The sequence below is a fragment of the Salvelinus namaycush genome, unplaced genomic scaffold, assembly GCF_016432855.1.
Source record: "Salvelinus namaycush isolate Seneca unplaced genomic scaffold, SaNama_1.0 Scaffold62, whole genome shotgun sequence".
NCBI lineage: Eukaryota > Metazoa > Chordata > Actinopteri > Salmoniformes > Salmonidae > Salvelinus > Salvelinus namaycush.
Genome location: NW_024061331.1, coordinates 397,542 through 421,750, shown reverse-complemented (window position 1 = coordinate 421,750; position 24,209 = coordinate 397,542). Strand labels below are relative to the sequence as shown.

Genomic DNA, 24,209 nt, shown 5'->3' with positions numbered 1-24,209 from the left:
CTAAATGGAAGAACACAGAGCAAAATGAGAGTTTCTATTGGGATAAATTCAGGTATGTCCCTCCACGTTTCGTTCTGTTTGCTTCCGTTTCAAGGCAAACTATTTCCAAAATAGTTTTATGTGAAAACACACTGTTATTCTAATAAATCGTTTTATTTAGTTTAGTAGAAGCTCATGTCTTAAGGATCCTAAATAATGCCATAGATTACATTCAAATATATTAAACTAGACAGGCAAGCAAAGGATGACGTAAGATGTGAACCTGGTATTCCAACTGATTATAAGCTGCAATATTATCTTCTGATTCAAAATGTTTTATGTTTTTCTTTCCTGTAAAGGTACTAAACAGACTCTGCCCTTGGAAGGGAGGAGGCTGATACTCGGTTCCAGGAACCGGATGACATGTGGCATTGGTTCTGGGTCAGAACACCCAGAGGTGGTAGGGTAGAGTAGGGTACTCCAGGGTGGGGTAGAGAACTCTAGGTGGTAGGGTGTTCCAGGGTAGCGAACTCCAGGGTGGGTACGGTACTCTAGGGTAGGGTAGGGTACTGTAGGTTAGGGTAGGGTTCTCTAGGGTAGAGTAGAGTACTCTAGAGTAGGGTTCTGTAGGGTAGAGTAGGGTACTCCAGGGTGGGGTAGAGAACTCAAGGGTAGGGAACTCCAGGGTAGGGTAGGGTACTAGGGTAGAGTAGAGTAGAGTACTGTAGGATAGGTTAGGGTGCTGTAGGGTAGAGTAGGGTGCTCCAGGGTAGAACAGCGTGCTCCAGGGTAGGTTACTCTAGGGTAGGGTAGAATACTCCAGGGTAGGGTACTCTAGGGTGGGGTAGGGTGCTGTAGGGTAAGGTCGGGTACTCCAGGGTAGCGTACTCTAGGGTAGGGTACTCCAGGATAGGGTACTCTAGGGTAGGGTACTCCAGGGTAGGGTACTCTCGGGTAGGGTAGGAACCTCCATGGGAAGGGTGCTGTAGGGTAGGGTAGGGTACTCTAGGGTAGGTTGTTGTAGGTTAGGGTACTCTAGGGTAGGGTAGGGTCCTCCAGGGTAGGGTGCTGTAGGGTAGGGTAGGGTGCTCTAGGGTAAGGTAGGGTCCTCCAGGGTAGGGTACTCTAGCGTAAGGTACTCTAGGGTAGGGTAGGGTACTCCAGGGTAGGGTTGGGTGAAGTAGAATATGGTAGAGTGCTCTAGGGTAGGGTAGGGTGCTCTAGGGTAGGGTAGGGTGCTCTAGGGTAGGGTAGGGTGCTCTAGGGTAGGGTGCTCCTGCATTTGGTCACGTTGTTTAACTCTTCAGAGAGGTGGTGGTGGTGTTGCTAGGGATGTTGTTACGGGGCTCCAGACTCAGTTTGATTGGTCGTTTGGGCATCATCATACCATGGATATCCATCTCCAATGGGATCTATAGAGAATAACTTAACATAACCCTGGTTGTCCATCTCCACAGTGTGTGTGTGTGTGTGTGTGTGTGTGTGTGTGTGTGTGTGTGTGTGTGTGTGTGTGTGTGTGTGTGTGTGTGTGTGTGTGTGTGTGTGTGTGTGTGTTGCGTTTGGGTGATCTTTGGACTTCCTATCAGGTCAGGTAGAATCTCATCTGATAAGTCCTGTTACATAACCCTCCCCAGCCCAGATCTAAGACCAGATCCCATAGCCCCCAGTCCTAACCTGAACCATTAGATACTAACCTAACCACTGATCTAGGACCAGATCCCAGAGCCCCCAGTCCTAACCTGAACCATTAGCTACTAACCTAACCATTGATCTAGGACCAGATTCCCCTGCCCCAGTCCTAACCTGAACCATTAGCTACTAACCTAACCACTGATCTAGGACCAGATTCCCCTGCCCCAGTCCTAACCTGAACCATTAGATACTAACCTAACCACTGATCTAGGACCAGATCCCAGAGCCCCCAGTCCTAACCTGAACCATTAGATACTAACCTAACCACTGATCTAGGACCAGATTCCCCTGCCCCAGTCCTAACATGAACCATTAAATACTAACCTAACAAAAAAAAAACTTGTGGGACCATGTTAAAACAGGTCCATGTTAAAACAGGTGCTGACCATGTTAAAACAGGTGGTGACCATGTTACAACAGGTGGTGACCATGTTAAAACAGGTGCTGACCATCTTAAAACAGGTGGTGACCATGTTAAAACAGGTGGTGACCATGTTAAACAGGTGGTGACCATGTTAAAACAGACAGTGACCATGTTAAAACAGGTGGTGACCATGTTAAAACAGGTGGTGACCATGTTAAAACAGGTGGTGACCATGTTAAAACAGGTGGTGACCATGTTAAAACAGGCGGTGACCATGTTAAAACAGGTGCTGACCATGTTAAAACAGGCACTGACCATGTTAAAACAGGTGGTGACCATGTTAAACAGGTGGTGACCATGTTAAAACAGGTGGTGACCATGTTAAACAGGTGGTGACCATGTTAAACAGGTGGTGACCATGTTAAAACAGGTGGTGACCATGTTAAACAGGTGGTGACCATGTTAAAACAGGTGCTGACCAGGTTAAAACAGGCAGTGACCATGTTAAAACAGGTGCTGACCATGTTAAAACAGGTGCTGACCATGTTAAAACAGGTGGTGACCATGTTAAAACAGGTGGTGACCATGTTAAAACAGGTGATGACCATGTTAAAACAGTTGGTGACCATGTTAAAACAGGTGGTGACCATGTTAAAACAGGTGATGACCATGTTAAAACAGGTGCTGACCATGTTAAAACAGGCAGTGACCATGTTAAAACAGGTGGTGACCATGTTAAAACAGGTCCATGTTAAAACAGGTCCATGTTAAAACAGGTCCAAAATAAAACGGGTCCATGTTAAAACAGGTCCATGTTAAAACAGGTGCTGACCATGTTAAAACAGGTGCTGACCATGTTAAAACAGGTGTTGACCATGTTTAATCAGGTGGTGACCATGTTAAAACAAGTGGTGACCATCTTAAAACAGGTGGTGACCATGTTAAAACAGGTCCATGTTAAAACAGGTCCATGTTAAAACAGGTCCATGATAAAACAGGTCAATGTTAAAACAGGTCCATGTTAAAACAGGTCCATGATAAAACAGGTCCATGTTAAAACAGGTCCATGTTAAAGCAGGTCCATGATAAAACAGGTGGTGACCATGATAAAACAGGTCCATGTTAAAAGAGGTGCTGACCATGTTATAAAACAGGTGCTGACCATGTTATAAAACAGGTGCTGACCATGTTAACCTTTTGTCAATAGGGGGAGCAGTTAGCATTTATTTTTTCTGGGTGTCGCCAAATTAAACTGCCTCGTGCTCAATTCTTGCTCGTACAATATGCATATTATTAATTCTATTGGATAGAAAACACTCTCTAGTTTCATAAAACGTTGGAATTATGTCTGTGGGTGACCCAGAACTCTTTCTACAGCGAAATCCATGACAGATAGTGCGAAGGTCTGAGAGCGAAGCTCTGGTTTCAGATCAGTTTTTAAGGTCTGTGTATATCCTATGGAACGACATGAACTGCACCCGCCTTCCCCTGGATGTCAGTAACCAATGAGAAGTGGAATGGGCTTTCTGCGTAGCTCTCAGAGGTTATAAAAGACCAAGGAGTGAGAGTAGCCCCCTTTTCGACGCTGGCCATTACGCAGGAAGGGACCTCCGGATGCCATTTTCAAAGGCTCGGTTATCAACGTGAAATGTATCCGTCTGTAATTTAATTCGATATAGGAGTTAGAAACATCATAACGTAGTTAATTTAAACCGTTTTATAGCAATTTATATCCGTTTAGTGCGATTTTGATGCATTTCTATGTGATGCTCTATGAAGCTTTGGGCACGTTTCGGGGTCCCGGTCGAACGTTAGCGGGCATTTCGACGGACAGAGGACATCTTTCGACCACAAGAAGATTAGACCCAAGAAAGGATACATTGCCCAAGAATCTGATGGAAAATCACCTCAAAGTAAGAAATATTTAATATGATAAATCGTTGTTCTGTCGAAATATTTTAAACGCATATTGCGACATTTTGTTTTGTATCCCTTCGCTTGGCGAACCCTGTATTGCACAGTAAGGATAATTTTAGAAATGTAAATCAGCGATTGCATTAAGAACTAATTTGTCTTTCGATTCCTGTCAACCCTGTATTTTTTAGTCAAGTATATGATTAGCTTTCGATTAAACTAGATCACTCTGAAAGATGACGTCCGACATTTTGAGGCGTGATTTGCTACTATTTTCATTGTATAACCACGTTTTTTTATGGCTAAATATGCACATTTTCGAACAAACAATATATGTATGTTGTAATATGATGTTACAGGAGTGTCATCGGAAGAATTCTGAAAAGGTTAGTGAAAAAATGTATATCTTTTGGCGATGATAACGATATCGCTCCCTTTGGCTTGAATTCATGCTGGGGTGACGTTTGCACATGTGGTATGCTAACTTATCGATTTATTGTGTTTTCGCTGTAAAACGCTTAGAAAATCTGAAATATTGTCTGAAATCACAAGATCTGTGTCTTTCCATTGCTATGCTTTGTCTATTTTTATGAAATGTTTTATGATGAGTAAATTGGTCATACACGTTGCTCTCTGTAGTAATTCTAGTCGCTTTGGTGAGATTTGTGATGGTGGCTGCAATGGCAAACTATGATTTATACCTGAAATATGCAAATTTTTCTAACAAAACCTATCCTATACCATAAATATGTTATCAGACTGTCATCTGATGAGGTTTTTTCTTGGTTAGTGGCTATCAATATCTTAGTTTAGCCGAATTGGTGATAGCTACTGGTGTTGAGAAAAAATGGTGGACAAAGAAAAAGGGTGTCTTTTGCTAACATGGTTAGCTAATAGATTTACATATTTTGTCTTCCCTGTAAAACATTTTAAAAATCTGAAATGGTGACTTTATTCACAAGATCTGTATCTTTCATTTGGTGTCTTGGACTTGTGATTTAATGATATTTAGATGCTACTATTTAAATGTGACGCTATGCTAGTGATGCTAATCAGTGTGGGGGGGGTGGGGGGTGATCCCGGATCCGGGTTTCTGAGGCAGTAAAAGTTAAAACAGGCACTGACCATGTTAAAACAGGTGGTGACCATGTTAAAACAGGTGGTGACCATGTTACAACAGGCATTGACCATGTTAAAACAGGCACTGACCATGTTAAAACAGGTGCTGACCATGTTAAACAGGTGGTGACCATGTTAAAACAGGTAGTGACCATGTTAAAACAGGTGGTGACCATGTTAAACAGGTGGTGACCATGTTAAACAGGTGGTGACCATGTTAAAACAGGCAGTGACCATGTTAAAACAGGTGGTGACCATGTTAAAACAGGTGGTGACCATGTTAAAACAGGTGGTGACCATGTTAAACAGGTGGTGACCATGTTAAAACAGGTGGTGACCATGTTAAAACAGGTGCTGACCATGTTAAAACAGGTGGTGACCATGTTAAAACAGGTGGTGGCAAGTGCAGCCTCTATCTATGAATGATAGTGATGTTTGATGGTGTCATATTCTGTCTGCTCAGGTGAGCGTCTCACCTCGGTCTCGTCGCAGACGGAGAAAGTGAAACTCTGGAGGATCTCGACCATGGCCAGTTTGATCATAATCAGGGCGAAGCGCATCCCGATACAGTTCCTGGGCCCCGCCCCAAACGGCATGTACGTGTACGGATCAATAGACTCCTTGTTCTCCTTACTGAACCTGGACAGGGAGAAGGCAGACACATTAAACATTGTATTGTAGTTAATTTGTGGTTTTGTTAAGGTTCTGTTATGGTTGTACTGTGGTTGTATTAAGGTTGTGTTATGGTTGGATTGTGGGTATGTTATGGTTGTGTTATGGTTGTACTGTGGTTGTATTAAGGTTGTGTCATGGTTGGATTGTGGTTACGGTGCGGTCCAGTACCTCTCTGGTTTGAACTCCTCAGGGTCGGACCAGATCTCTGGGTCACGGTGGAGGGTCCACGTGGGAACCATGACAACGCAGTCTTTGGGGATGACGATGCCGTTGATCTCCACCGTCTTCTTGGCGACCCTCTCCAGTCGCGGGGCGATGGGGTACAGTCTCAGAGACTCGTTCAAAACACAGTCCAAATAGTCCATCTGCATCAGAGCTTCGTACTGGATTGGAGCCTGCACCATGGATACATACACATCAGTACCTCACCACATCTGGCACCGGGATTACACACACATCAGTACCTCACCACATCCGTCACCGGGGTTACATACACATCAGTACCTCATCACATCTGGCACCGTGGTTACATACACATCAGTACCTCACCACATCTGGCACCGTGGTTACATATACATCAGTACCTCACCACATCTGGCACTGTGGTTACATACACATCAGTACCTCACCACATCCGTCACCGGGGTTACATACACATCAGTACCTCATCACATCTGGCACCGTGGATACATACACATCAGTACCTCACCACATCTGGCACTGGGGTTACATACACATCAGTACCTCACCACATCTGGCACCAGGGTTACATACAAATCAGTACCTCACCACAACTGGCACCGGAGTTACACACACATCACAATATCTATCTCCTCCTGCAGTTTGGTCATGGTGTGGGGATTACCTTGTTAGGGAACACAGTATCTATCTCCTCCTGCAGTTTGGTCATGACATGGGGGTTGGTTGCCAGGTTATAGGCCAGGAAACTCACAGTACTGCTGCTGGTCTCGTAGCCGGCGAAGATAAAGATAATGGCCTGAGACAAGATCTCATGATCAGTCAGTCCTGTAGAGGGAGAGAGGGAGAGGAGAGGAAGAGAGAGAGAGAGAGGGAGAGAGAGGTGACGTGAGGAGAGGAGAGGAGAGGAGTGGAAAGGAGAGGAGAGGATGACACAAGTAATTTTTTCAACAGTTGTTTACCGACAGATCATTTAACTTATAATTCACTGTTTCACAATTCCAGTGGGTCAGAAGTTTACATACACTAAGTTGACTGTGCCTTTAACTTCTTATGGCTGCAGGGGCAGTATTGAGTAGCTTGGATGAACGGTGCACAGAGGTGCCCATAGTAAACTGCATGCTCCTCAGTACAAGTTGCTAATATATTCATATTATCATTCATATTGGATAGAAAACACTCTGACGTTTCTAAAACTGTTTGAATGATGTCTGTGAGTATAACATAACCCATATGGCAGGCAAAAACCCGAGAAAAAATCCAAACACGAATTGGGAATTCTGAGGCTGGTCGATTTTCAACCAAGATCTTATTGAATTCACAGCGAGATATGGATGAGTTTGCACTTCCTACGGCTTCCACTAGATGTCAACAGTCTGTAGAACCTTGTCTGATGCCTCTACTGTGAAGGGGGGCCGAATGAGAGGGAAATTAGTCAGGTCTGCCATGACCTGACCATGCTCTAACCATGCGCGTTCACATGAGAGGGAGCTCTGTTCCATCGCTCATCTGAAGTCAATGTAATTCTCCGGTTGGAACGTTATTCAAGATTTATGTTAAAAACATTCTAAAGGTTGATTCAATACATCGTTTGACATGTTTCTACAGACTGTTACGGAACTTTTGGACATTTCGGCAGCTTTTAGTGAACGCGCTTCCTGACGTTGGATTTGTTTACCAAACACGCTAACAAAAATAGCTATTTGTACATAAATGATTGACATTACCGAACAAAACAAACATTTCTTGTAGAAGTGGGAGTCCTGGGAGTGCATTCCGACGAAGATCAGCAAAGGTAAGTGAAGATTTATAATGCTTTTTATGAGTTTTGTTGACTGCACAATTTGGCGGGTAACTGTATGGCTTGCTTTTGTGGCTGAACGCTGTTTTCAGATTATTGAATATTGTGTTTTGCCGTAAAGCTTTTTGAAATCTGACACAGCGGTTGCATTAAGAACAAGTGTATCTTTAATTCTATGTAAAACATGTATCTTTCATCAAAGTTTATGATGAGTATTTATGCTATTTGACGTGGCTCTCTGCAATTTCTCCGGATATTTTTGAGGCATTTCTGAACATGGCACCAATGTAAACTGAGGTTTTTGGATATAAATATTAACTTTATCGAACAAAACATACATGTATTGTGTAACATGAAGTCCTATGAGTGTCATCTGATGATCATCAAAAGTTAGTGATTAATTTTCTCTCTTTCTGCTTTTTGTGACTCCTGTCTTTGGCTGGAAAAATTACTGTGTTTGTCTGTGATTTTGCGGTGACCTAACATAATCGTTTGTGGTGCTTTCGTTGAAAAGCCTATTTGAAATCGGACACTTTGGTGGGATTAACAACAAGATTACCTTTAAAATGGTATAAGATACATGTATGTTTGAGGAATTTAAATTATGAGATTTCTGTTGTTTGAATTTGGCGCCCTGCACTTTTACTGGCTGTTGTCATATCGATCCCGTTAACGGGATTGCAGCAATAAGAAGTTTTAAACAGCTTGGAAAATTCCAGAAAATGATGTCATTGGTTTAGAAGCTTCAGAAAGGCTAATTGACATCATTTGAGTCAATTGGAGGTGTACCTGTGGATGTATTTCAAGGCCTACCTTCAAACCCAGTGCCTCTTTGCTTGACATCATGGGAAAGTCAAAAGAAATCCGCCAAGACCTCAGAAAAAAATGGTAGACCGCCACAAGTCTGGTTCATCCCTGGGAGCAATTTCCAAACGCCTGAAGGTACCACATTCATCTGTACACACAACAGAACACAAGTAATAACACTATGGGACCACGCAGCCTTCATACCGCTCAGGAAGGAGACGCATTCTGTCTCCTAGAGATTAACGTACTTTGGTGTGAAAAGTGCAAAACAATCCCAGAACAACAACAAAGGACCTTGTGATTATGCTGGAGGGAACAAGTACAAAAGTATCTAAATCCATAGTAAATAGAGTACTAAATCGACATAACCTGAAAGGCCGCTCAGCAAGGAAGAAGCCACTGCTCCGAAACCACCATAAAAAAAGCAAGACTATGGTTTACAAACCAAGATGGCGCCGGAGGAGGAATTAACTTTGATCTGATTTGATTTGCACATCGGGACAAAGATCGTACTTTTTGGAGAAATGGCCTCTGGTCTGATGAAATAAAAATAGAATTGTTTGGCCATAATGACCATCGCTATGTTTGGAGGAAAAAGGGGGAGCCTTGCAAGCTGAAGAACACCATCCCAACTGTGAAGCACGGGGGTGGCAGCATCATGTTATGGGGGTGCTTTGCTGCAGGAGGGACTGGTGCACTTCACAAAATAGATGGCATCATGAGTAGGAAAAATGATGTGGATATATTGAAGCAACATCAACACATCAATCAGAAAGTTAAAGCTTGGTCATAAATGCGTTTTCCAAATGGATAATGACCTCAAGCATACTTCCAAAGATGTGGCAAAATGGCTTAAGGACAACAAAGTAAAGGTATTGGAGTGGCCATCACAAAGCCCTGACCTCAATCCTACCGAAAATTTTGTGGGTGTAACGGATGTGAAATGGCTAGCTAGTTAGCGGTGGTGCGCGCTAATAGCCTTTCAATCGGTTACGTCACTTGCTCTGAGACCTTGAAGTAGTGGTTCCCCTTGCTCTGCAAGGGCCGCGGCTTTTGTGTAGCGATGGGTAACGACGCTTCGTGGGTGTCAGTTAAGGATGTGTGCAGAGGGTCCCTGGTTCGCGCCCGTGTCGGGGCGAGGGGACAGTCTAAAGTTATACTGTTACATGGGCAGAACTGAAAAAGCGTGTGCGAGCAAGGAGACCTGCAAACCTGACTCAGTTACACCAGCTCTGTCAGGAGGAATGGGCCAAAATTCACCCAACTTATTGTGGGAAGCTTGTGGAAGGCTACCCGAAACGTTTGACCCAAGTTAAACAATTTAAAGGCAATGCTACCAAATACTAATTGAGTGTATGTAAACTTCTGACCCACTGGGAATGTGATGAAAGAAATACAAACTGAAATAAATCATTCTTTGTACTATTATTCTGACATTTCACATTCTTAAAATAAAGTGGTGATCCTAACTGACCTAAGACAGGGAATTTTTACTTGGATTAAATGTCAGGAATTGTGAAAAACTGAGTTTAAATGTATTTGGCTAAGGCGTATGTAAACTTCCGACTTCAACTGTAGGTTTGTGTTGGGAAAAGTATTTTAAAGGTTTGTGCTTGTAACAGAAGTTTACAGGTGTCTGTTATTAACAGGTGTGTGTTTGTGAAAGTAGTTTACAGGTTTTTGTTTGTAACAGTAGTTCACAGGTGTGTGTTTGTAACAGTAGTTTACAGGTGTGTGTTTGTAACAGTATTTTAAAGGTGTGTGTTTGTGGTGGTGTTTGCAACAGGTGTGTGTTTGTAACAGTATTTTACAGGTGTGTGTTTGTAACAGTAGTTTACAGGTGTGTGTTTGTAACAGTAGTTTACAGGTGTGTGTTTGTAACAGTATTTTAAAGGTGTGTGTTTGCAACAGGTGTGTGTTTGTAACAGGTGTGTGTTTGTAACAGTAGTTTACAGGTGTGTGTTTGAAACATTATTTTACAGGTGTTTGTTTGGCAGGTACCTTTAGTCTGTTCCTCTCCTGTCTTTGTGTCGCTGCCTTTCTGAGAGTCAATCATCAGTTGTAAGAAATCCACCCAATTCTGCGTGCAGAATGAATTTAGGTCAAATATGTCCAATCACAACCAACACAAACAGATTCTACTGGATCTGGTCCAATCACAACCAACACAAACAGATTCTACTGGATCTCATCCAATCACAACCAACACAAACAGATTCTACTGGATCTCATCCAATCACAACCAACACAAACAGATTCTAATATGAATGTAGATATTGAGGTCACAAAAATTGTGTTTTTGAATTCATCATGATATCGATATGGACGTTTCATATTGGTGCCCGTAACTGGTTACATAGGTTTCCTAAACACAATAAATAAGTACAGAATATTACAATACAAATATAAATGTACAGATGAAAATATCAACATAACAATCAAGTATAAATATAAACCATGTTTACAGTTGAGTTCCCAGTGTCACGTCACATTTGATCTTAGCCAGCGAGGCGTAAAAGAAGTCCATCACCGCAGTAGGGGCGAAGGTAAACTTCATCTTCTCCAAGATAGGACCTATGAAGGGAAACAGCACTGGAGAAGGAGAGGAGGGGAGAAGAGGAGAGGAAGGGAGGACGGGAGAGGAGAAGAGGTGAGGAGGAGGGGAAGGGAGAGGACAGGAGGAGAGGAGTGGAAAAAGGGAGAGGAGAGGAGGAGGAGAGGACCGGAGAGGAGAAGAGGAGAGGAGGGGAGGATGGGAGAGGAGAAGAGGAGAGGAGATGTGGAGGGGAGAGGAGGAGAGGAGGGGAGGAAGGGAGAAGAGGGAAGGAGAGGTGGAGAGGAAAGTTTTATAGAAAGGTATACAACTTCATATGATTAAAAAGTACAACTTTGCATCTGTGTGTCTGTAGGTGTATGTGCGTATACGGTCTCACAGATTAGGAGGAACAGTGGGTTGAACAGGTCAAACTTGAGAATCTTCTTGACGTTGGAGACAAAGGGGTCTGAAGGGTTGTTCAGAGAGTCAATGTCCACACTGAAGGCTGTGCTGGTGACCACATCCATACTGTAGGGCCCAAAGAACCTGCAACACAACCACAATTACACACCTACTGACCACAACTACACAACTACTGACCACAACTACTGACCACAATTACTGACCAAAATTACTGACCACAACTACTTACCACACAACTACTGACCACACAAATACTGACCACAGGACTACTGACCACAACTACTAACCACACAACTACTGACCACAACTAGTGAACACAACTAGTGAACACACAACTACTGACCGCAACTACTAACCACAACTACTGACCACACAAGCACTGACCACACAACTACTGACCACACAACTACTGACCACACAACTACTGACCACAACTACTGACCACAACTACTGACCACAACTAGTGACCACAACTACTGACCACAACTAATGACCACAACTACTGACCACAACTACCCACCACAACTAAATCAAATCCAATGTATTTGTCACATGCGCTGAATACAACAGGTGTAGAACTTAACGTGAAATGCTTACTTACAAGCCCTTAACCAAGAATGCAATTCAAGAAACAGAGTTAAGAAATATTTACTAAATAAACTAAAGTAAAACAATATGTCAACAGTTTGGGTGGCCATTTGATTAATCGTTCAGCAGTCTAACGGCTGCAACAGAGCCTGGACTCGAACCAGGATCTCTAGTGGCACATTGCGTCACTCGGGAGGCCCTTTGTGACTGGAGTCTTTGACAATTTTTTGTCCCTTCCTCTGACACCGCTAGTATATAGGTCCTAGATGGCAGGAAGCTTTGCCCCAGTGATGTACTAAGCCGTACGCACTACCGTCATTAGCGCCTTATGGTCAGATGCCAAGCAGTTGCCATACAAGGCGGTGATGCAACCGGTCAGGATGCTCTCGATGGTGCAGCTGTATTACCTTTTGAGGATCTGGGGACCCATGTCAAATCTTTGCAGTCTCCTTAGGGGGAAAAGGTGTCGTCGTGCCCTCTTCACGACTGTCTTGGTGTGTTTGGACCATGATAATTTGTTGGTGATGTGGACACCAAGGAACTTGAAACTCTTGACCCACTTCACTACAGCCCCGGCGATGTGAATGGGGATGTTTGCAGTCCTCCTTTTCCTGTAGTCCACGATCAGCTACTTGTCTTGCTCTCATTGAGGGAGAGGTTGTTGTCTTGGCACCACACTGCCAGGTCTCTGACCTCCTCCCTATAGACTGTCTCATCGTTGTAGGTGATCAGGCCTGCCACTATTTTGTCATCAGCAAACTTAATGATGGTGTTGGTGTCGTGCTTGGCCATGCAGTCATGGGTGAACTGGGAGTACAGGAGGGGACTAAGCACAAACCCATGAGGGGCCCCCGTGTTGAGAATCAGTGTGGCAGACTTGGGGGCGGCCCGTCAGGAAGTCCAGGATCCAGTTGCAGAGGGAGGTGTTTAGTAATCGGGTCCTTAGTTTAGTGATGAGCTTTGTGTGCACTATGGTGTTGAATTCTGAGCAGTAGTCAATGAACATCATTTTCATGCATGTGTTCCTTTTGTCCAGTTGGGAAAGGGCAGTGTGGAGTGCAATAGAGATTGCATCATCTGTGGATCTGTTGGGGCGGTAGGTGAATTGGAGTGGGTGTAGGGTTTCCGGGATGATGGTGTTGATGTGAGCCATGACCAGCCTTTCAATGCACTTCATGGTTACCGACGTGAGTGCTATGGATCTGTTGGGGCGGTATGCTAGTGATGTAGGCAGGTTACCTTCACTTTCTATTGCACAGGGACTATGATTGTCTGCTTGAAACATGTAGGTATTACAGACTCGGTCAGGGAGAGGATGAAAATGTCAGTGAAGACACTTGCCAGTTGGTCCGCGCATGCTCTTATTAAACGTGCTTGTAATCTGTCCTTGTGAATGTTGACCTGTTTAAAGGTCTTGCTCACATCGGCTACGGAGAGCGTGATCACACAGTCACCTGGAACAGCTGGTGCTCTCATGTATGCTTCAGTGTTGCTTGCCTCGAAGTGAGCATGAAAGGCATTTAGCCCGTCTGGTTGGCTCATGTCACTGGGCAGCTCATGGCTGTGCTTCCCTTTGTAGTCTGTAATAGTTTGCAAGCCACGCCACATCCAGCGAGCGTTAGAGCCGGTGTAGTAGAATTAAATCTTAGTCCTGTATTGACGCTTTGCCTGTTTGATGGTTTTCTGAGGGCATAGTGTGATTTCTTATAAGCGTTCGTATTAGTGTAAGCGGCCCATTGAAAGCGGCAGCCTTTAGCTCGGTGCGGATGTTGCCTGTAATCCATGGCTTCTGGTTGGGATATGTACGTACAGTCACTGTGGGGACGACGTCATCGATGCACTTATTGATGAAGCTGGTATACTCTTCAATGCCATTGGATGAATCCCGGAACATATTCCAGTCTGTGCTAGCAAAACAGTCCTGTAGCGTAGCATTCGCGTCATCTGGCCACTTCCATATTGAGCGAATTACTGGTACTTCCTGCTTTAGGTTTTGCTTGTAAGCAGGAATCAGGAGCATAGAATTATGGTCAGAATTGCCAAATGGAGAGCTTTGTCTCTGTGTGTGGACTAATGGTAGTCTATAGTTTTTTTTCTCTGGTTGCAAATGTGACATGCTGGAGCGCCGCTTCTGGATGAGCATTTTCTTGTTTGCTTATGGCTTTATTTTTTATTTTACCTTTATTTAACTAGGCAAGTCAGTTAAGAACACATTTTTATTTTCAATGACAATGAGCTGCAATGAGTCCCTTATACAGCTCGTTGAGTGTTATCTTAGTGCCAGCATTGGTTTGTGGTGGTAAATAGACGGCTACGAAGAATATAGATAAAAACTCTCTTGGTAGATAGTGTGGTCTACAGCTTATCATGAGGTATTCTACCTCAGGCCAAGAGTGTGCAAAGCTGTCATCAAGACAAAGGGTGGCTACATGTGTGTGTGTATTGTAATCAAGACTCAGAGGTGTAAGGTGAAAAGCCAGAGGTTAGGAATCAGGACTCACTCCTTCACTTCGATGGTCTGGTCTTTATCTGCCTGCTTCTTCATTCCATTCAACAGGTTAGCAGAGTGCTGCTTCATGTTACAAAACATCTAGTAGAGAGAGAGAGAGAGAGAGAGAGAGAGAGGTAGAGAGAGAGAAAGAAAGAGAGAGAGAGGTAGAGGTAGAGAGAGAGAGAGAGAGGGGTTAGCAGAGCGCTGCTTCATGATTAGGGTTGAATGGCAATAACCCGGTTACCGAGATTTACCGCCAATAACCACTCCCCTTTCCCAGGATAAATAACAGAGAGAAACCGCTAAGTTATTCATATGAACAACATGACGTGTTCTTAAAAAAAGATCCTTAGCGTTAAACCATTAAATCCACGAGATTTAGTCATCTGCATCTAATTCTAGTACTATATTATGATTCAAGCTTGTCATTAGAATGAAGAAGATAGGGGTTCTGGGTGGTGCAGAGGTCAAAAGCACTGCTATAATGCGTTAATAAAGAGTTTATAACAAGATATAATGAGTTAGTAAAGAGTTTATAACAAGCTATAATGAGTTAATAGTTTATAACAAGCTATAATGAGTTATAGTTTATAACAAGCTATAATGCGTTAGTAAAGAGTTTATAACAAGCTATAATGGGTTTATAACAAGCTATAATGAGTTAATAGTTTATAACAAGCTTTAATGAGTTAAAAGGGAGTTTATAACAAGCTATAATGCATTAATAAAGAGTTTATAACAACATATAATGCGTTAGTAAAGAGTTTATAACAAGATATAATGAGTAAGTAAAGAGTTTATAACAAGATATAGTGAGTTAATAGTTTATAACAAGCTTTACTGAGTTAGTAAAGAGTTTATAACAAGCTATAATGCGTTAGTAAAGAGTTTATAACAAGATATAATGAGTAAGTAAAGAGTTTTTAACAAGCTATACTGAGTTAATAGTTTATAACAAGCTATAATTAGTTAATAGTTTATAACAAGCTATAATGAGTTAATAAAGAGATTATAACAAGCTATAATGAGTTAGTAAAGAGTTTATAACAAGCTATAATGAGTTTATAACAAGCTATAATGACTTAATAGTTTATAACAAGCAATAATGATTTAATAGTTTATAACAAGCTTTAATGAGTTAGTAAAGAGTTTATAACAAGATATAATGAGTTAATAGTTTATAACAAGCTATAATGAGTTAGTAAAGAGTTTATAACAAGCTATAATGAGTTAATAGTTTATAACAAGCTGTAATGAGTTAATAAAGAGTTTATAACAAGATATAATGAGTTAGTAAAGAGTTCATAACAAGCTATAAAAAGTTAATAGTTTATAACAAGCAATAATGATTTAATCGTTTATAACAAGCTTTAATGAGTTAATAAAGAGTTTATAACAAGCTTTAATGAGTTAATAAAGAGTTTATAACAAGCTATAATGAGTTAATAAAGAGTTTATAACAAAATATAATGAGTTAGTAAAGAGTTTATAACAAGCTATAATGAGTTTATAACAAGCTATAATGAGTTAATAGTTTATAACAAGCAGTAATGATTTAATAGTTTATAACAAGCTTTAATGAGTTAATAAAGAGTTTATAACAAGCTTTAATGAGTTAATTAAGAGTTTATAACAAGCTATAATGAGTTAGTAAAGATTTTATAACAAGTTATAATGAGTTTATAACAAGCTATAATGAGTTAATAGTTTATAACAAGCTTTAATGAGTTAATAAAGAGTTTATAACAAGCTATAATGTGTTAGTAAAGAGTTTATAACAAGCTATAATGAGTTAATAAAGAGTTTATAACAAGCTATAGTGCGTTATTCGTTTATAACAAGCTATAATGAGTTAATAGTTTATAACAAGCTATAATGCGTTAATAGTTTATAACAAGCTATAATGAGTTAGTAGATAGTTTATAACAAGCTATAATGAGTTGTAGTTTATAACAAGCTATAATGAGTTAATAGTTTATAACAAGCTATAATTAGTTAATAAAGAGTTTATAACAAGCTATAATGAGTTAATAAAGAGTTTATAACAAGATATAATGAGTTAGTGAAGAGTTTATAACAAGCTATAATTAGTTAATAGTTTATAACAAGCTATAATGAGTTAGTAAAGAGTTTATAACAAGCTTAAATGAGTTAATAGTTTATAAAAAAGCTTTAATGAGTTAATAAAGAGTTTATAACAAGCTATAATGAGTTAATAAAGAGTTTATAACAAGATATAATGAGTTAGTAAAGAGTTTATAACAAGCTATAATGAGTTTATAACAAGCTATAATGAGTTAATAGTTTATAACAAGCTATAATGAGTTAATAGTTTATAACAAGCTATAATTAGTTAATAAAGAGTTTATAACAAGCTATAATGAGTTAATAAAGAGTTTATAACAAGATATAATGAGTTAGTAAAGAGTTTCTAACAAGCTATAATGAGTGTATAGAGTTTCTAACAAGCTATAATGAGTTTATAACAAGCTATAATGAGTTAAAAGTTTATTTTTTTTATTTTTTTTATTTCACCTTTATTTAACCAGGTAGGCTAGTGGAGAACAAGTTCTCATTTGCAACTGCGACCTGGCCAAGATAAAGCATAGCAGTGTGAACAGACAACAACACAGAGTTACACATGGAGTAAACAATAAACAAGTCAATAACATGGTAGAAAAAAAGAGAATCTATATACAATGTGTGCAAAAGGCATGAGGAGGTAGGCAATAAATCGAACACTGGAGTGATAAATCATCAGATGATCATGTGCAAGTAGAGATGTGGTGTGCAAAACAACAAGCTATAATGAGTTAAGAGTTTATAACAAGCTATAATGAGTTAATAGTTTATAACAAGCTATAATTAGTTAATAGTTTATAACAAACTATAATGAGTTAATAGTTTATAACAAGCTATAATGAGTTAATAAAGAGTTTATAACAAGATATAATGAGTTAATAGTTTATAACAAGCTATAATGAGTTAATAGTTTATAACAAGCTATAATGAGTTAATAGTTTATAACAAGCTATAATGAGTTAATATAGAGATTATAACAAGCTATAATGAGTTAATAGTTTATAACAAGCAATAATGAGTTAGTAAAGAGTTTATAACAAGCTAAAATGAGTTAATAAAGAGTTTATAACAAGCTAAAATGAGTTTATAACAAGCTATAAAGAGTTAGTAAAGAGTTTATAACAAGCTATAATGAGTTAGAAAAAGAGTTTATAACAAGCTATAATGAGTTTATAGAGTTTCTAACAAGCTATAATGTTTATAACAAGCTATAATGAGTTTTTGAAGAGTTCATAACAAGTTATAAAGTGTTTATAACAAGTTGATAAAACATAGAAAGGGAGAGACGGAGGGATGGTTCTACCTCTTTTAGTCGTCCAGAGGTAAAGGAAGGTGAGAGGACACTGCGGATCCGTCTCCATGTATCGTCCTCGGCAACGGACACCGCATCAAACATCTCGCCGCTCAGAAACATGAGGTTCTACAACATGGAGGACAGTTATAACAATGATATGATTTAATAATGATCATAGTATTTACATAATATTCACACTACTTTAAAATGAAGGTACAAATAATGTATTAATAATGTCAGTAATAAGGATTATTATTATTCAGATTATTATTAGGGGATGTGTGTGTGTGTGTGTGTGTGTGTGTGTGTGTGTGTGTGTGTGTGTGTGTGTGTGTGTGTGTGTGTGTGTGTGTGTGTGTGTGTGTGTGTGTGTGTGTGTGTCTCACCCTGCGGTTGGTGAAGATGTTGTAACACTCTTTAATCAGGACGGTCTTGATCATGCTTTTGTCCATGGTACACAGAACAGACTGCCTCCCATCATAGATCCTTCACAGAGGAGAAACACACCTGGCTTTAACCACTATATATACACCTACATGGTAAATGCTGCCTCCCATCATAGATCCTTCACAGAGGAGAAACACACCTGGCTTTAACCACTATAAATACACCTACATGGTACAGGCTGCCTCCCATCATAGATCCTTCACAGAGGAGAAATACACCTGGCTTTAACCACTATATATACACCTACATGGTACACAGAACAGACTGCCTCTCATCATAGATCCTTCACAGAGGAGAAACACACCTGGCTTTAACCACTATGTATACACCTACATGGTACACAGAACAGGCTGCCTCCCATCATAGATCCTTCACAGAGGAGAAACACACCTGGCTTTAACCACTATGTATACACCTACATGGTACACAGAACAGACTGCCTCCCATCATAGGTTCTTCACAGAGGCATTTTGGTAAAGCCCTATTCTAATATTGATTTAAATAAGTTTTTAAAAAACTCATAAATCTACACACAATACCCCATAACGAGAAAGCAAAAAACATAAATACCTTATCTACATTTGCTATGAGGCTCCAAATTGAGCTCAGGTGCATCCTGTTTCCATTGATCATGCTTGAGATGTTTCTATAACTTGATTGGAGTCCACCTGTGGTAAACTCCATTGATTGGACATGATTTGGAAAGGCACACACCTGTCTATATAAGGTCCCACAGTTGACTGTGCATGTCAGAGCAAAAACCAAGCCATGAGGTCGAAAGAGTTGTCTATAGAGACAGGATTGTAACGAGGCAAAAATCTGGGGAACATTGCTGCAGCATTGATGTCCCCAAGAACACAATGGCCTCCATCATTCTTTAATGGGAGAAATCTGGAACCACAAAGACTCTTACTAGAGCTGGCCGCCCTTCCAAACTGAGCAATCGGGGGAGAAGGGCCTTGGTCAAGGAAATGACCAAGAACCTTATGGTCATTCTGACAGAGCTCCAGAGTTCCTCTGTGGAGATGGAAGAACCTTCCAGGAAGACAACCATCTCTGCAGCACTCCAATAATCAGGCCTTTATGGTAGAGTGGCCAGATGGAAGCCACACCTCAGTAAAAGGCACATGACAGCCCGCTTGGAGTTTGCCAAAATGTACCTAAATACAATCAAGATTCTCTGGTCTGATGAAACCAAGATTAAACTCTTTGGTCTGAATGCCAAGCGTCAGGTCTGGAGGAAACCTGGCACCATCGCTACGGTGAAGCATGGTGGTGGCAGCATCATGATGTGGGGATGTTTTTCAGTGCCAGGGACTGACAGACTAGTCAGGATCGAGGGAAAGATGAGCGGAGCAAAGTACAGAGAGATCCTTGATAAAAACCTGCTCGAGAGCGCTCAGGACCTCAGACTGGGGTGAAGGTTCACCTTCCAACAGGACAACAACCCTAAGCACACAGCCAAGACAACGCAGGAGTGGCTTTGAGACAAGTCTCTGAATGTCCTTGAGTGGCCCAGCCAGAGACCAGATCTGCAGAGAAGAATTGGAGAAACTCTCCAAATATAGGTGTGACAAGCTTGTAGCATTATACCCAAGAAGACACGAGGCTGCAATTGCTGCCGAAAGTACTTCAGCAAAGTACTGAGAAAAGGAACTGAATACTTAAGTAAATGTAATATATATATATTTTTTTTACATTTGCAAAAAAATATAAAACCTATTTTTGCTTTGTCAATATTGGGTATTGTGTGTGTAGATTGATGAGGGGAAAAACGATTAAATCCATTTCAGAATAAAGACTGTAATGTAACAAAATGTGGAAAAAGGGAAGGGGTCTGGATACACCTACAATCCTATATGTTACACAGAACAGAATCCTTCCCATAGATCCTCCACAGAGGAGAAACACATTTAACCAGCTCATATACAACTACAAACATTTAACCAGCTCATATAAAACTACAAACATTTAACCAGCTCATATAAAACTACAAACATTTAACCACCTCATATAAAACTACAAACATTTAACCAGCTGATATAAAACTACAAAGAAAACATTATTCTGGTTGTTGATATTATTAATACTATTCCTCATGGTCACATGACAGCTTGAGCAGGTGATGAATTGAAAGAGCATAGTACAGTTGTGAGTCATCCTAGTACGGTACAGCCAACTGAACTCACCCCCAAATTCTCCCGTACTTCTGAAAGCACTCTGTGTCGAAGTTTGTGATGCCCTGTAGAGAGAGAGAGAGAGAGAGAGAGAGAGAGAGAGAGAGAGAGAGAGAGAGAGAGAGAGAGGGATATGGAGAGAGAGAGAGCGAGAGAGCGAGAGAGAGAGAGGGAGAGAGAGAGAGAGAGAGAGAGAGCGAGAGAGAGAGAGAGAGAGAGAGCGATATAAATATATATATATATAGAGAGAGAGAGAGAGAGAGAGAGAGAGAGAGAGAGAGAGAGAGAGAGAGAGAGAGAGAGAGAGAGAGAGAGAGAGAGAGAGAGAGAGAGAGAGAGAGAGAGGGATATGGAGAGAGAGAGAGAGAGCGAGAGAGAGAGAGGGAGAGGGAGAGAGAGGGAGAGAGAGAGAGAGAGATAGCGAGAAAGAGAGAGAGAGAGAGAGATATGGAGAGAGAGCGAGAGAGAGAGCGAGAGAGAAATAAAAAAAAACAGCTGATTCATGCCCTAGAAGGTCATGTAGGTGTGTCCTACAGCTGAACAGAGAACACACCTGAAACAGGTGAGGGTTGAGGAGGGTTTGTTATTTTCTATGGTCCCCAGGGTCAATAACACAACTTCTAGACTGATCATGTCTCATATGATATTTTATTTATCTTATCAACCGTCTAGTCCTCATTTTCCTTCTCATTGTATTATTTTACATGGGTGGAAATAACACTATTGTTTAAAATATGAGATGTTTATTCTGAACGGGTACTAACCTTTCTATACTCCATCATTGTGCCAAAGTAAGGTAGGGGTTTGGGACCAGGGACACCCATCTTAGTGAACACACCATAGGGCCAGTACCCATACCTGTACACACACACACACAGACAGAAACTAGTAAAATGTTCTAGAGAAGTCAGATTAAGTATAGCATCCCTGTATATAGCCATGTTATTCTGTATATAGTCATGTTATTCTGTATATACCGATGTTATTCTGTATATAGTCATGTTATTCTGTATATGACTATGTTAATATGTATATAACCATGTTAATCTGTATATTACCATGTTAATCTGTATATTACCATGTTATTCTGTATATGACTATGTTAATATGTATATAACCATGTTAATCTGTATATTACCATGTTATTCTGTATATAACCATGTTATTCTGTATATGACTATGTTATTATGTATATAACCATGTTAATCTGTATATAACCATGTTAATCTGTATATAACCATGTTAATCTGTATATAACCATGTTAATCTGTATATAACCATGTTATTCTGTATATGACTATGTTATTATGTATATAACCATGTTAATCTGTATATAACCATGTTAATCTGTATATAACCATGTTATTCTGTATATAGCCATGTTTTTCTTTATATAACCATGTTATTGTGTATATAGCCATGTTATTCTGCATATAACCATGTTTTTCTTTATATAACCATGTTATTGTGTATATAGCCATGTTATTCTGCATATATCCATGTTATCATTGTGTCAAACCCTGGTCTGTTTCACCTGTCCTTGTTGTTTTCTCCAACCCCTCCCTCCAGGTGTCGCTTGTTTTCCCCAGTGTATTTATCCCTGTGTTTCCTGTCTCTCTGTACCAGTGTATTTATCCCTGTGTTTCCTGTCTCTCTGTACCAGTGTATTTATCCCTTTGTTTCCTGTCTCTCTGGGCCAGTGTATTTATCCATGTGTTTCCTGTCTCTCTGTACCAGTGTATTTATCCCGTTGTTTCCTGTCTCTCTGTACCAGTGTATTTATCCCTGTGTTTCCTGTCTCTATGTGCCAGTTCGTCTTGTATGTCCAAGTCAACCAGCGGTTTTTCCCATTCTCCTGCTTATGCTCTTTCTCCTTTTTCCTAGTCCTCTCGATTTTGACCCTTGCCTGTTTCTGGACTCTGCACCTGGCTGCCTGAACATTCTGCCTGCCTGCCACTCTGTACCTCCTGTACTCGTGCCCTTTTGCCTGTCCACAACCATTCTCTTGCCTACTCCTTTTTGAATTATTTAACATCTACGACTCCAACCATCTGCCTCCTGTGTCCCCATCTGGGTCTCTAATTGATTTATGATACATTGTTGGAAAAGGAACCTTAAGTAAACATTTCACTGTTAGTCTACACCGGTTAATATTGACCATTTTCCAGAACATCTGTGGCCATGATACATTTCAGGATAATCCGCAAGATGAGTGCACTCTTTATGTGGGTTTGGGTCATTAGACATGCACCTGTCTGGGGAGTTGTTTATTTTTGTAACACTGTTGCTATGGTTACACCTCTTGTGATTTCACCAGAACATGGGTGTTCCGTTCAGAGGAACCAGCAGGATGACATGTCTGGTTATTTCTATGGACTGTTGCTATGGTCTTACATGCACCTGTCATAGTCGAGAACATGTCTGGTTATTTCTGAACTATTGCTGTGGCTCTGAAGTTTCCCTAAACTTAGTGCAAGGCAATAAGATAACGGTGGTTAAATGCCAGAGGGGGATGAGTCATTTAGAGGAGTTACTATGGGGGTGATGTCAGGAGGACAGCTGTAGAAGAATTGTTTGCCAAGACTGGAAAAGTAGGAGTTTTCATCAACCAGCTTTTATTATGGCGTACTAAAAGTAGATTTGAACTCAAAGGCTCCGGTATTTGTGAAATATTATTGACTGGATATTTCCACGACATAAACTACGATGCATGTGACAAATAACATTTGATTTGAAGACCTTACACCAGAATGAGGGTGATGAGGAGTGCCAGGAGGGTCCACGTCTCAGCGGAGAAATATGGCAGAAAACTCATCTTTTCCTCCGGTTCGGCTCCCTGCTGCTTCTGAAAACAAAGGCTCCGTTTACACTCAGGCTCGTTTTAGTTCACTTCTCCGATGGTCTGACAGGTTTTGTGGGTTTTTTTTCAGTCCGGTTCTAGTGTGGTTCTTCTGTGCACGCGACAGATCTCGACTACCGACGGTTGCTGTTCTCCGTACTCTGTTTGAGACCGTGCAGGTTACAAGTGGTTGTTATATCCCGTCGGAAAAGCACTTGTGTGATGCTAGCTAGAATAATGATGAGCCACAAAGGAATTTGCAGTTCGCCTTCAAAATAAGGGTCCAATATTGAAACTGATGCAAACAGACATAAATAGTGAATATAATACCACATTTGGATTAGATCATGCTGAACAGGGTTGGAATGTTGTTATATGAATTAAACAAAATACAATACGTAGTTAATTTGACACACAAAACATGGTTGAAGTAGCACTGTGGCTGTATTAGATACAGCACTGTGGCTGTATTAGAATTGCATTGGGACAGACTTCTATTGCACTGTACAGCGTCACCTCTGGATCTTGGGTCCATGAAATGTGAAGAGTTTACACAAATATTAGCATCGGAGCTCTTATTGCAGGACATTGACTCTAGGAAATCACTTCACATTTCCATAAGTAAGGCTGTACATTTAAATATGAATGTTCAATAGGCACTAAATGCTGAACTGGGAGGAATCACCTCACAATGTAGTAGCTCTTTGTGAACTTTGCTCTATGTGAACTTTGCTCTATGTGAACTTTGCTCGATTCTCTGCACTGTGTTTATAAATGCAGAAA

The 24,209-nt window shown here is 40.7% G+C and overlaps 1 pseudogene; it reads right to left on the bottom strand.

The window, feature by feature from the left end:
• Positions 1-1,090: 1,090 nt before the first annotated feature.
• Positions 1,091-23,630, bottom strand: LOC120042125 (annotated as a pseudogene).
• Positions 23,631-24,209: the final 579 nt, after the last annotated feature.